The sequence below is a fragment of the Lingula anatina genome, chromosome 6 (assembly GCF_051362555.1).
Source record: "Lingula anatina isolate TDL-2025a chromosome 6, LinAna3.0, whole genome shotgun sequence".
NCBI lineage: Eukaryota > Metazoa > Brachiopoda > Lingulata > Lingulida > Lingulidae > Lingula > Lingula anatina.
The window spans coordinates 12,474,211-12,486,396 of record NC_141772.1 but is presented as its reverse complement, the minus strand read 5'-3'; the positions used below and the strand labels follow the sequence as shown (position 1 = coordinate 12,486,396).

The following is a 12,186-nucleotide window of genomic DNA, read 5'->3' as shown; positions in this document are numbered from 1 at the left end:
TCGTTACCTTTGTTTTGATTGACTACATGTCATTATAGACTAATTATGACGTCATTATGCCTTAGTAAGAAAGAAGAAATGAAATTAAAAAAGAAAGAAAGAAAGGATGGTACAGAAAAAAGTTAAAATCTTTTTCTGAACTCGTCCCATTGTATAGTGTTCTGCCCTGGCTCATTTAGTGAGATACACGTACGGTACCTCAGTTACTGAATCTACGAACGCTACATAATTTGTATGAACGGTGTATGAGGAATATATGCACATACACTGTATTTAAATCCGTAAATTAGTCCTACAGATGACTGATTCTGTTACAGATATGGCAGCATCTGAGGTGCCAGTCATAAGGATCCAGTTAGAACCAGATATGGTTCCTGTTTAAACCAAATAGTTCCGGTTTTTTGCCGTTCTCCTTTTTTTAAAGTTAAAACCTCAATTTGAACTTAGGAAAATACTAGTTAAAGAGTTATATACATGAGCAACTAGCCATCCCATCCCCCACCCCCACATGAAAAGATCTATTGGATACCTGATACCAGATTCCATATATTAACTTGCCACGATAATCACCTAATTTTTATTACCATTTATTGATATATGTTATTGTTTATATGCCTTACTAATAAGGTAATAAAAAAGAGAAAATGGACAAATTGGGATGCTATATTTAATTTTTAGTGAGTTTTGTGCAGGCTTAACATGATGTGAAAAATCACAAAGACAATTAGCATTACATGTGCAAAGATGTAATGCTAATTGGGATAACTCTTTAGACAGTATTTTCCTCACTTAATTTGGAGTACATTGTAGAATCTTTACTATACAGGTTGGACGCAGAAGGGTAAATTATTATATAAATCACGAACTTATATCTGGAAATAAGAAATTGTGATTAACACCAGATGTTTGTTGTTTCCCCCACCACTACCTCCATGTGTTAAGAAGTCAGGTCTAATATAGGACGCCACAGGAACAGCGAACTGAGTCCTTGTATTGCACTCTGCACGACAGTTTGTCCGTTCTCGAGTCAAATTTGATTACTCATACTCGGAATAAACAAGAAGTTGGAGAGAAACTTTTTGGAATAAAAAAGTGCAAAGACAGGGACATTTTCGAAAATCAGTATACATGTAGATACCTCTGCCTAAATTGAGATGCTTTTGTTATCAGATGTTTCTCTTGTTTAAATAACGAAGCACATTTTGATTTAGGCCTAATAAAGCTTACAACTTTATAAGGTGACATTCGTGTTTGGTCAGTGACCATTGACACCTGTGTTTGGTCAGTGCCACCTGAATTAGTTACCGATTTTGAACGTGATCTTATCATTTTACCGATTTAGCAGCAAGATGGTCATTATCCTCCTTAATGTTTTCATTATTTTAATTATATTCAATACAGATGTGGCTGTCAGTCTGATTCTGAATATCTCTGCGCCACTCTACACGAGTTCTTCTGCGGCTTTAGGCCCTAGTACTTGTCTTTTTGAGCAATGATAAATCGGTATTGCATTTTTCATGTGCGGTGGTAAAAGCATTAATAAAAATCTCTAAGGAGGGGGGAAAAGGGAGAATGGGAGATTATAATTTCAGGACAATAGACCTTCCAACAGGTAACAGTTATGTTCGTCTAGTAAACTTTTGGAGCAATGAAGCTTCGCTTTATGTTAATGAAATATCGGAGTAAAGGTAATTTTTCAACCACAGGAAAAAATTAGTTCAGAATACGAGAAAGAAAAGAAAGACCTTCGTTTTACTTGGTGTCAAAATAAAATAAAATAAAATAAAATAAAATAAAATAAATAAATCGGAGAATAAGTATTTCGGGATATAGAGAGATATAGGCTAACCCAGCATAGAGAACATTCCACCATAAAATGTTTTATTGGCCGCGCGCGCGGTGCACGTGATAATATGGGGGGGGGGGGGGGTCCTTTTTTTCCCGTAGATTGCTTATGTTTAAAGCTCAGGTCCAAAATAACAGCAAACTTTGTAGAAGGAATTGGAAATTAATTGTCTAATTTCTTGGTATGTGCTAATGTAATTGAGGTACCGATTGGATCTGATGTCCAAAGTAGAGCAGTTAAGTAACACACGCCTCTATTCCATTTTTTTTGACGTCGCTTCCAAAAGCGCCATCTACAGTGTCTTCTGCTCACGACAGGTGCGTGAAGAGAAAGCGAAAAGAATCGTCGCCAAGAATGGACAGTCACACAGTCCAATGTGCTTTAAAAGCATGCAAGAGATTGTAGAAAATGAAACAACGCTATGAGACGACGTGAGTTTTTAACTTATTTATCCAGAAACACCAATGTTATATTTAGCGATTTTATGAACTTTTGCTTTTTTTTTTCCAATTTTGATTTTTAAAAAATGTTATAATTTATAGTTTCAATGAATAAAGGTTAACAGTAGCACTTTACTGCTGCTAGTTTGCTACCAGTCTCATAAGAACCTTCTATGGATCCGATTATGAATTTTCGTCATCCTATCAAAATGGCGACTATTGCGGGGGAGGAGGGGGGGGGGGGCAGGCCATCAGTTTCGTCGTCTGCTTCAGCCTAGCTGTGCCGTTGAGTATGTACAGGTGCGTGGAAGATGGAGAACGTTTGATATGGTTTTCTGGCACTACTGTTGTGTTAGATGTGTTTAATTTAACTGTACTAAAGCGAGCACAATGCATGTGGCAGAAGCTACTGGCATTTAGTTTTATCTCACCTAACACAGTTTTGACAGCTTGGTTGTCCATATAAATTATCATTCTCCAGACTTTCTCATTAATCGGCCAGTATTTGTACAACAGCAGTGTATGTCTTCTGGTGTTGTTCTCACTCGCATTTGCATAAGTGTATTATTCTCATGCATATGTGTGACATGTGCAGTGAATATGCATATGCATAAAGATATTGGTTAATATTAAATGAAGTATATTCAGCTGAAATAACTATTGCATGTGAAGACTGTGTCTGTTTACACAGGCAAAATATCTGTGCTCAGATAAAATTTTCAGCTGCTACATAAAAATTTGGATGCCGTGCATGTTATACATTATTCATAAATGCTTGGTAATTTGGATGTCCATAAATTAATTAAAGAAGAAAACATCATTTTTATCCGTTATAATTTTATTGAGAACCTCGATCAGTATATAAGGGTTATATGGTTGTCATTTATCAGCTTTTTTACAATACCAATATTGTGCATATGAAATATTATCTAATATTGTAGTATTGGGACTGTATTTAAGGTGGTTCGAATATGGACAATATGATTAAGGCTGCGCTCATATGAAAAATCTATTTTCTAAAAATCAAAAAATTTATTTGCGGTATCTTGTGATCACAGTCTGTGCCCTGAATACCTCACGGCGTAATTACGGGCAGCGTGAGCCTGTTACTTCCAAAGCTGTAATTAATTCTCGGCGCTGCCAGTAATTACGCCGCAGGGTATTCAGGGCACAGACCGTGATCACAAGATACCGCAAATAGATTTTTAGATTTTTAGAAAATAGATTTTTCATTTGAACGCAGCCTTAATCTGACAGAGATGTGGCATACAACACATTTTTTGGTGTCTTGTATAATAAGTCTCTGCGAACACATATGATCTACATGTCACATACTTGTTGATTAGGTACATTGCAGCCATGAACTTGTTGCTCTATTATCAGACACTGAAATGTCACAAATTCCATTCTAGTGAAAATTATTTTTCTTTAAAGCAGGCTAGTAATTTCATTACTTAAAAGTTGAAGACAGTTTCTTGTGGCTTTTGAGAGGCACCACAACAAAAGTCCCATCAACTGTTCCTCTAAGTGAACAAACCACTCAAAGCTCTCACCCAAGCACTGTAAATTGATGCTTTATAAAATATCAATAATATTAAGGTCTTGATCTATCTGACAAGAAGATTTCATTTCCATCCATTTGCTGGTAAACCAAGTAAAAGAATTCAATTAATGTGATTCCCTATGAAAATAAACAGGTATTTTCTTTCTGGGGAATCTGATTGCCTGCCTTAATCAAGTTACCAAGTGATTGATTTTAGAAACATTCCAATCCTTCTGGACTAAAAAGGTTTTGACATTTTGAAAAGTTGGTGAGATTGTCGTTGTTGATGTTTCTCTTGACTTGGATATGAGTTATAGCTATAATGGTTACTTAGACTGGGATAAAAATAGTTTTTTGATTGGTTAAATGTTTATGGTATGTTTATGGTAGTACTGTCTCAGTTAAACTAAATGTTTATAAGGTAAAGTTTATATATTCACTTAGATAATATCCACCACAAATTACAAATATCTGCTGTAATGATTTTTGCTTATTAACTTTTTACTTTTAATCATTTTGTAATTTTATTAAACAGATTCTTAGAAAATCATCTTATGTAGAATGTTAGAGCAAGTATTGGTAAAAGCAAAAAAAAAAAAGTTTTTGTATTTATTTGCTCAGTTTATGTGAAATGAAGTTTTGATGAGACTGGGTCCTGCTAGGGTGTGGGGGAGGTGCGATGGAGGTGGGGATGGGGTTACACTATATCCTATAGATTTTATGCTGGCTTGTATAAGGTGTGTGTGAGGGGGAGGATAGGGGTGTGTGGCCTGAAACAAAACCTGAAGAGAAATGATTATCAGTAAGGGTACAACTTTCAATCAATCTGTTAGCTTCATTAAAGGGGGGGGGGGGGGGGGTAAAATCTTATGCAAAAGTATGTGTTTGGGGATTTTTTTATTTTTGCCTGCTCTTGGTCAGTCTCTGACTTATTGTCACCTGCACTTGAATTTCCAAGTTGTGTCAAAATGATGATGAATTCATTCAGCGATACCGATTTTGCAATTTAAACGTGAAAAAACATTGCAAACAAAATGGAGAAATGTATAATGCATCTTATCTAAGGGGAAGAGTTTATGACCATTTTTGAGGTTCTGTGTGGTACCCTCCCAGGTCTTAATCGCCCCACCCCACCCCACCCCACCCCACCCCACCCCACCCCATCACCACCCCACTACCACCCCACCCCACCCCACCCCACCCCACCACCACCCCACCCCACCCCACTACCACCCCACCCCACCACCACCCCACCCCACCCCATCACCACCACCACCACCCCACCCCACCCTACCCCACCACCACCCCACCCTACCCCACCCCATCACCACCCCACTACCACCCCACCCCACCCCACCCCACCCCACCACCACCCCACCCCACCCCATCACCACCACCACCACCCCACCCCACCCCACCCCACCACCACCCCACCCTACCCCACCCCATCACCACCCCAAGGCTTGCATGCATGCATGAAGCCCTACATTACATAGATTGCATGTTGTATCTGTAATAATGTCCAGTACCAGTACATATTCATGGTGTCATTAGTAGCAGTCATGAGAAAAGTTATTTCAGCACTTGCAAAGTCACAACAGCTGTGCGGGATATAAAGGATAATGACTAAACAACAAGTGTTTGATGCCCCAATAGTCTTCAGAAACAAAGTATTGATTTTCAATCCACGTATATGTGCTGCGCAAAGTTGGATTCTTTTTTGTCTGCCGATGTCAACATGTCCTTTTGCCCCTATCCACAAGGGGGTCATTGTTTACATTGTGTGCTTGTTGTATTGTGGTTTCTTATTGACGTGGTGTGGTATTATTCCTTGTAATTTGGACCTATTTTCAGGCTCATTAGAGATATTGAAATGTGACTCTTTTTCCCATCATTTTTAATTTTACCTACTAGTAAATGGACATAAAAAATTACTGTTAAGATGACAGTTTCTCACATTTTATTGAAAGTGTTAGATATTCTTTTTTTTTTTTTTGCTGTGGTACTCGTACATATTTTTCTTTTCTAGATTTCAAATAATTTTTTAAGCAATACCACTTATTACCAAGAAACAAGAGAATGTGATTATTTTATTGGAGTTTTCATAATTTCTCATGGATGGGGTGATTTCTCTTAATAATTTATTTTGCACCTGTGCCAGAGATCAAGGGCACATCAATTAACATACAACACCATTTGTGTTTTATCTTACATATATTATAGAAATAACCATGCATCTAATTTGATTTTGCAGGTTGTGTTTGGCAAGAAGACACCTGTTTATTGCGTTTACACAGAAGTGAAGAAATGAAAGAATAGATAATTATATTATGTTATATTATTTTCACTTTATAGGAAATATTCTTGTCTGGAAAGACTTTGCAAGGTCTTATTTATCTAGGGTATAATTCTGGGCTCCAGAGTTTGGTAGAACATGACCTTGCCCTCCCTCTCCCCTCCCCTCCCCTCCTTTCCAACCCCCATCCTGGGGGTTGATAAGTATGTCCTGGTCATGAGATCTTAGGCTGCGTTTCAAGTAAAAATGTGACAACTTGTAAATCTCATGTCTTAATTAAACTTTCTTATCTTATAAGGGGTGTGATAACTTTTAACCTTAGGTTACAATTCTAATGCCATGAAGACCATTCATGTGCTGTTAATTAAATTAAATTTAATGCCTATGATTATTAATCTTAATAACAAGGTTTTCAGAGAGTTTACATAAAATAAAGCTGGCACAACTTGACAAGAAATATGACTATTTACACGAGTCCATTGACAACCTGTTTGTATCTTGCTGTTGACATTTAAGCATGTTATTTTACCGGCAAAGTTAAATCAAGGTACACTGTAAAACAGGAGATTATTTGATATAAAAATGAAAACAAACAAGCGATATTCTGCCCAGTGTTGACCCATAATTTGTTCATAGCTGTTTACTTTTCTCTTGTTTTCATTTTCCAGGCTTAAAAGCTGACTGTATTCACTCTGATGTCGGCAGTGTGTTACTCAATAAAAGATTATCCACTAGAATAAAATAAATACTTAAGTCAGAATATTGTAACAAAGTAAATATATCATTGCCTCTTCCCACACTTTTCCAGTTCATAGATCAGTAGATGGAGAAAATTCCAGCATTATTTGTATGCAGTGTTACCGACTCCCACCTTTTTAAGGAAATCTATACCATTTTGTTATGACAGCATGTTATGGGTAAACATGCTTGTTTTCCGTCAATGTTTTCTTTGTTTTCATATTTCAAGAGGCGGGGCCCTTGAGATTGTTGAATTTTCTGACTGGTAAGGCTTTGATCTTTGGGAATGAAGGTGTGGTAATTAGGGGATTAGCTGTGCCGCTTTGTTGACCTAGTTATTGTTCTTGCGATTTGATAGGTGGTATTCGATAGTCTTGAGTGGGTTTTGCTATTTCTGACTGTGTTGATAGTTTGTTTCGCTCTCGACGGAGAGTAAAATTTGTGGGGCAGCAGTTTTTTAGAGGTAGGTTTTAAAATTCTTTTGAAATATTGATTTAAGTAAGACTCAGGATAGTTAAGGAGATATTAATTTCTTCTAAAGTAAAAGAGTGCTATATCTTTAATCTTGCTGAATTCAAAGATCAGAAGTATCATTCTGAAGATAATGCGTTGGTTACAATTAATTCACTTTTTTATCTGCTTGCTTTTACTTATGAAAATGTACTTCTAATCTCAAACTCTACATGATTGCATGTGGATATACCATTTCAGAATATTTATCCTGAATTTCTGACCAGTTTAATTTGCAGTTTCAAAATGATATCAGTATGGAAAGAATAAGAATAAGCACAAGGAGGTCCCTCAGCCAATCTTGTCAGTTTGTTTTAGCTTGTGTGTTCAATGTTGCAATTATACTTGATTTTTGGTCATAAATAGGCTTGGATTACAAATTATTTCTGTAAAATATGGTACATTCCTTGATCAGCACACTGAATATATATATATATGTGAGGGTAATCACTATAACCCCCCTTCCACCAAAATATAATAAATAAATAAATGAATAAGTAAAAGGAAAGTTAGACAAAGGAGATGCTTTGGGTCTTAAATGTACCTACAGGTCTTTTTATTGTCACTTCATATCGCTGCTCTTTTTCAGTTATGTTTTTCTTCAACTTCAAGAAAAAAGATGGGTTAGATATTTTCCATTAACCAGACACACCATGAACCTTTTGCAGCAGTCCAAACTTTTACTGTGTGAACAGGGCCATTAGGCTATTTTTTATAAAACTTTTAGGTAGTTTTCAGATAATTTTCCTTTTTCTCTGTAGAGGCAGTATCGGCTGCTTTTTATTACCATGAATTTCATTTCAAGTAGGCAGAAGATGGGAAAGATTTGAAGCTATCTCTCCGCAGTTTTCCAATTTGGATTCCCGGGACATGATCATGATCAGTTGATTGGAGAATTCCAATTTGAAGAAGCTGCTAAAACCCAGTCAAGCAGATTGAATTTGTGTGATAGTGCTTCAATGAAATGTCAAAAAGTGGGAGCCAGGCTTCACTCTCTTATTGATTTTAGTTTTTTTTTATTGTGGATGTCCATGAATTTGCAATTACCAAGGTTATAATAGGCTGGTTTCAACTCCATGTATAAACTTGTGTCTGCCCTCTTTGGGGATGTTTAACAAGTTAAACCTTTTGGCTAAAATAATATTTCTATTGACACATTTGTAATAACTTCGGGGAAATGAGAATATATGATAAACATAAAAGCATAAGAAAGTGCTATGGGGAGGGAGGAGGAGGGGGGTCTGCTTTAACTAATTTAAATTCTGTTTTAATTAATTAAAATTCTTATTTATTTCATCCAAAAGTCAGAGATTCAAATTAGTAATTATCAACCAGTGACATACTTGTACATTTACTCTGAAAGACTATTGAATACAACATGTAAAATAAATGAGCGATATCTTTATAAAAGTTTTAAGTCCATTTTATGGCCTTGTGAATATTCTGCTTTATTTTCCCCAAATTGCCAGAAGAGAACAATTGGACTGCTGTACTTGTGTACTGTAGGATGAATTGAAATAATGACTGAACTTTGATAGGGATGGATTGAATAAATGAATTTGGATCATCTCCCCACTGGGTGTAGATAAACAACATTACCATTAGAAGACGTAGAAACCCCTTTGATCTGACAGAGCTTTTATCAATTGAATTACAAATCACTTGAAGGTTGAGATATTGACTTATGGGATAAATAGACAAATAATTTGACAACAATGACACAAAATTTGTGTTTGTATTTTTTTTATTTGGCCAAAGCAATTGATTTTATATTGTAGAGCAGTTTTAGTGAGGTTTGGTATTAATTTTGTAAAACAACCCAAGAACTACATAGCCCATTGCCTAATTACTTAATGTCACAATATTAGTGGTCAACAATAGGGCAGAATGCCTCCTTTAACTGTAGGCAAAGGGTTATCATGCATGTATTGTTATTAATAATTCAGTCCAAACAACTTTTTTCAACAGTAACACATTGTGGCAGAATGTAAAATGTTGTCATTATTCTAAAAATTTTAATTTAATTTTAAAAGACAGCAGTATTATTTTAAGCACCAAGATTTTTTTTGTCATTAAACAGTGTTTCACCATTTCTCTTCATACTAGGGTAAATCAGCCCATCATGCCTTTAGTCCTGATGTGATCACTTGGTTGCGAGTGATAATTGTAATTGACATGAAATAAAGCACCTGGGGGCTTCTGGCCATGTTGGAATTAACTACACAACTTCAGCACTATACACCCCGCATCCCACGGGTCAAACATGACTCCTCCCCTTCGTCTTTATCATCTCATGGTCATTGGAGAGCTGTGGGACTTTCAGGGTGAGGAGTTGTAATTTACTGACCGTGGTCTTCACTGTTGATAACATGTCGTGTTGTATTTGCTGCCTGGGTGATCAAGCGCTAGTGATGGATTGAATACAGTGTTTTAGGACTTCTTATGCTTGATAGATTTTTTTGAAAAAAAATTACTGTAAATGGTAAAAGCGAATGTTTGTCAGCATTGTGTATGATGGTGCAAGGAGGTCTGTTGTTGACTTTAGTGTTGTGATCATATATTTTGATATATCAGGTCACACTTGTGCAGATTTTCAAACTTTTATCACAACTATCAGTATGACTAAAATAGACTAATTTAAAGAAGAAAAGTAAAGATAATGGTTAAGTAATCAAAAACACTCATTAAAGATTCAAAAGTCTGATCAGATCATGCTAGTAACTTTGAAAAAAAAATATGCAAGTCTGTCACCCAAATTTTGACCAGTGACCTCTGACCTCTGTCAATTGCAAACTGCCTTTTGAGTTTCTGAATTTATTGTTCTCCCCTGTATTTTAATGCCAGGTGCAGAAATCTACATATCAGGGGTCAGACTATTAAATAATTATGATGACTCTATGTACCAGGGGTAAGCAACATAATCTTTCAGCGAGGTTCACTTCAAAGGGACTGGTACTTTTTTTTGGGATTCTTTTTAAATTAGCTGTGGACATAAATGTCAGTTCTTGAGTATTGTCCTGTATGAAGGTGACCACAAGATAAGTACTTTTTGTTTTCTCTTTTATATTTGTCTCAGCTGAGATGGAATTTTGTCCAGTCAAAGCCCATGCAGCTTTATTTCCATGCCATGCAACAGTTTGATGTTTCAATTTTTATTTTGATGTCTTATTGTTATCAGTATAACATATGAATGCCTTCTAAAAAGTAATTAGGACTGTATTTTTTGCACTATTTTATTTTTCCCCTATGGAACCCCATGCTAGGCCTTGGCCACAATTTTGTAATTTCAGTCATCCATCCATCATTTTTTTGCTCATTTGTAGCCCCAAGTCTCAGGCTCATGATATTTTTGTCAGTTATAAAGGCCAGGTTCTGAAGCCTTTTTGGACATAAATGGCAAAGATTCTTATTGGCAACTTGTGAAACTCCATTGTGACAATATTCTTCTTGTTCTTCGATACATGTCGATACTTTCCAAACAAGACTGAAGATACTGTTAGGATAGGAAATCAGTGTAGCAAGTAGGTATTAATTTTTGTATTGTTTATTTTTGTTTGATCATGTTGAGTGTTGGTGCTAATTATAGGCGTCCAGGTCACAGCGCAACAAACAATATGCTAAGCTCCACCAATTTTCCAATCAAATCACAAACTTGGCCTTGACTTTTGGAGTGTCATTATGGTGTGTTATGTCATCCTTCTGTAACTGTGGAGTTATGTGAATTACATTGAATACAATTAAATTTCAATCTTTGTTTTGTGCATGTTTTCTTTTTTTATCTGTCCAGGGTGAATTCGCAGTTACTTATATAACTGTTTAATTGAACAAAGTAAAGCTATTAGAAATATTTAGTGACAGTCAGCAAGAGGTTGTGGCCTTGAAAATCTTTTTTCTCAAATTGCTTTTATTGAACTAACATTTGGAAGAAAGATTAGCTGAAACAACCGTATGGATTATGTTTTATATCTGTATTTAACAGTACTGGTAACTACAAAAACTATGCCCTGGGCTTCCAGTGTCATGTAGTCCCTTTTAACGGATTATGATACTCTCGGTTGTGAATCTCTCATAGATTTTTGTATTGGTCGGTATGAAAATTATTGGAAAAAAGATTAACACAGGTTTCTATATGTAATTTTGTCAGTGCTTATCAGGGATGGTATTGTTATTAGTTTTTCACTTAAGGCATGGTGTTTCATTTGGGACCACTACATTTTCCAAACAGGGCGTCAAGTTTTGAATACGTTTACATTCATTTTCGCCTCTCTATCCTCCATTCTCACAAAAGTGCATAACACATGTATGTTTTTTTATGCTTTTTGTAAAAAATAGTCCTGTTTTCCTGTGTTAAATCGATTAGGTTTCCCTAACTAACTTACGGAATCATTTAAAATGTGATAAAATTAGCAAACTTTAAGTTTGAAATTCTCTTTCAGAAATGTTTTTTCTTTCAACTATGGGAGGCATTTTTTTACTAGCGAAGATATGCCAAGCCGCCCTCCTCCAACCCCTATATATAAGTAGATTTTTCTCTGTGGAAATCCTGGTTTTATTCCTTGATAACAGTAATTCCGTAGGGAAGGGGAGATTATGACAGAACAAGTTTTTGCTTTTAAGTCGGTGATTTGATGCACTCGGTGTGTGCAATGTAGTGTGAAAGGACTCTATAATTGGTAATCATTTGGGGTTTATTTTATAAGCCTTTCCCCTGAGGGTATGTGTGTTGTTTTTATAATGAAATATTTAAAATAAGTACTGTAATGTAGATTTAATGCCTGCATGGATGATGAACAGAGTAAAGTGCTTGCCATTT

The 12,186-nt window shown here is 35.9% G+C and overlaps 1 long non-coding RNA gene across 8 annotated transcripts in view; it reads left to right on the top strand.

Annotated features, from left to right (window-relative positions):
• The first annotated feature begins 2,119 nt into the window (after nt 1-2,119).
• Nucleotides 2,120-12,186, top strand: part of LOC106181419 (uncharacterized) — a 102,433-nt gene continuing 92,366 nt past the window's right edge. For all 8 annotated transcript variants that reach the window (XR_015334957.1, XR_015334952.1, XR_015334954.1 and 5 more), the window contains exon 1: nt 2,120-2,277. This is a non-coding gene — a long non-coding RNA (uncharacterized LOC106181419). The remainder of the gene's footprint in view (nt 2,278-12,186) is intronic.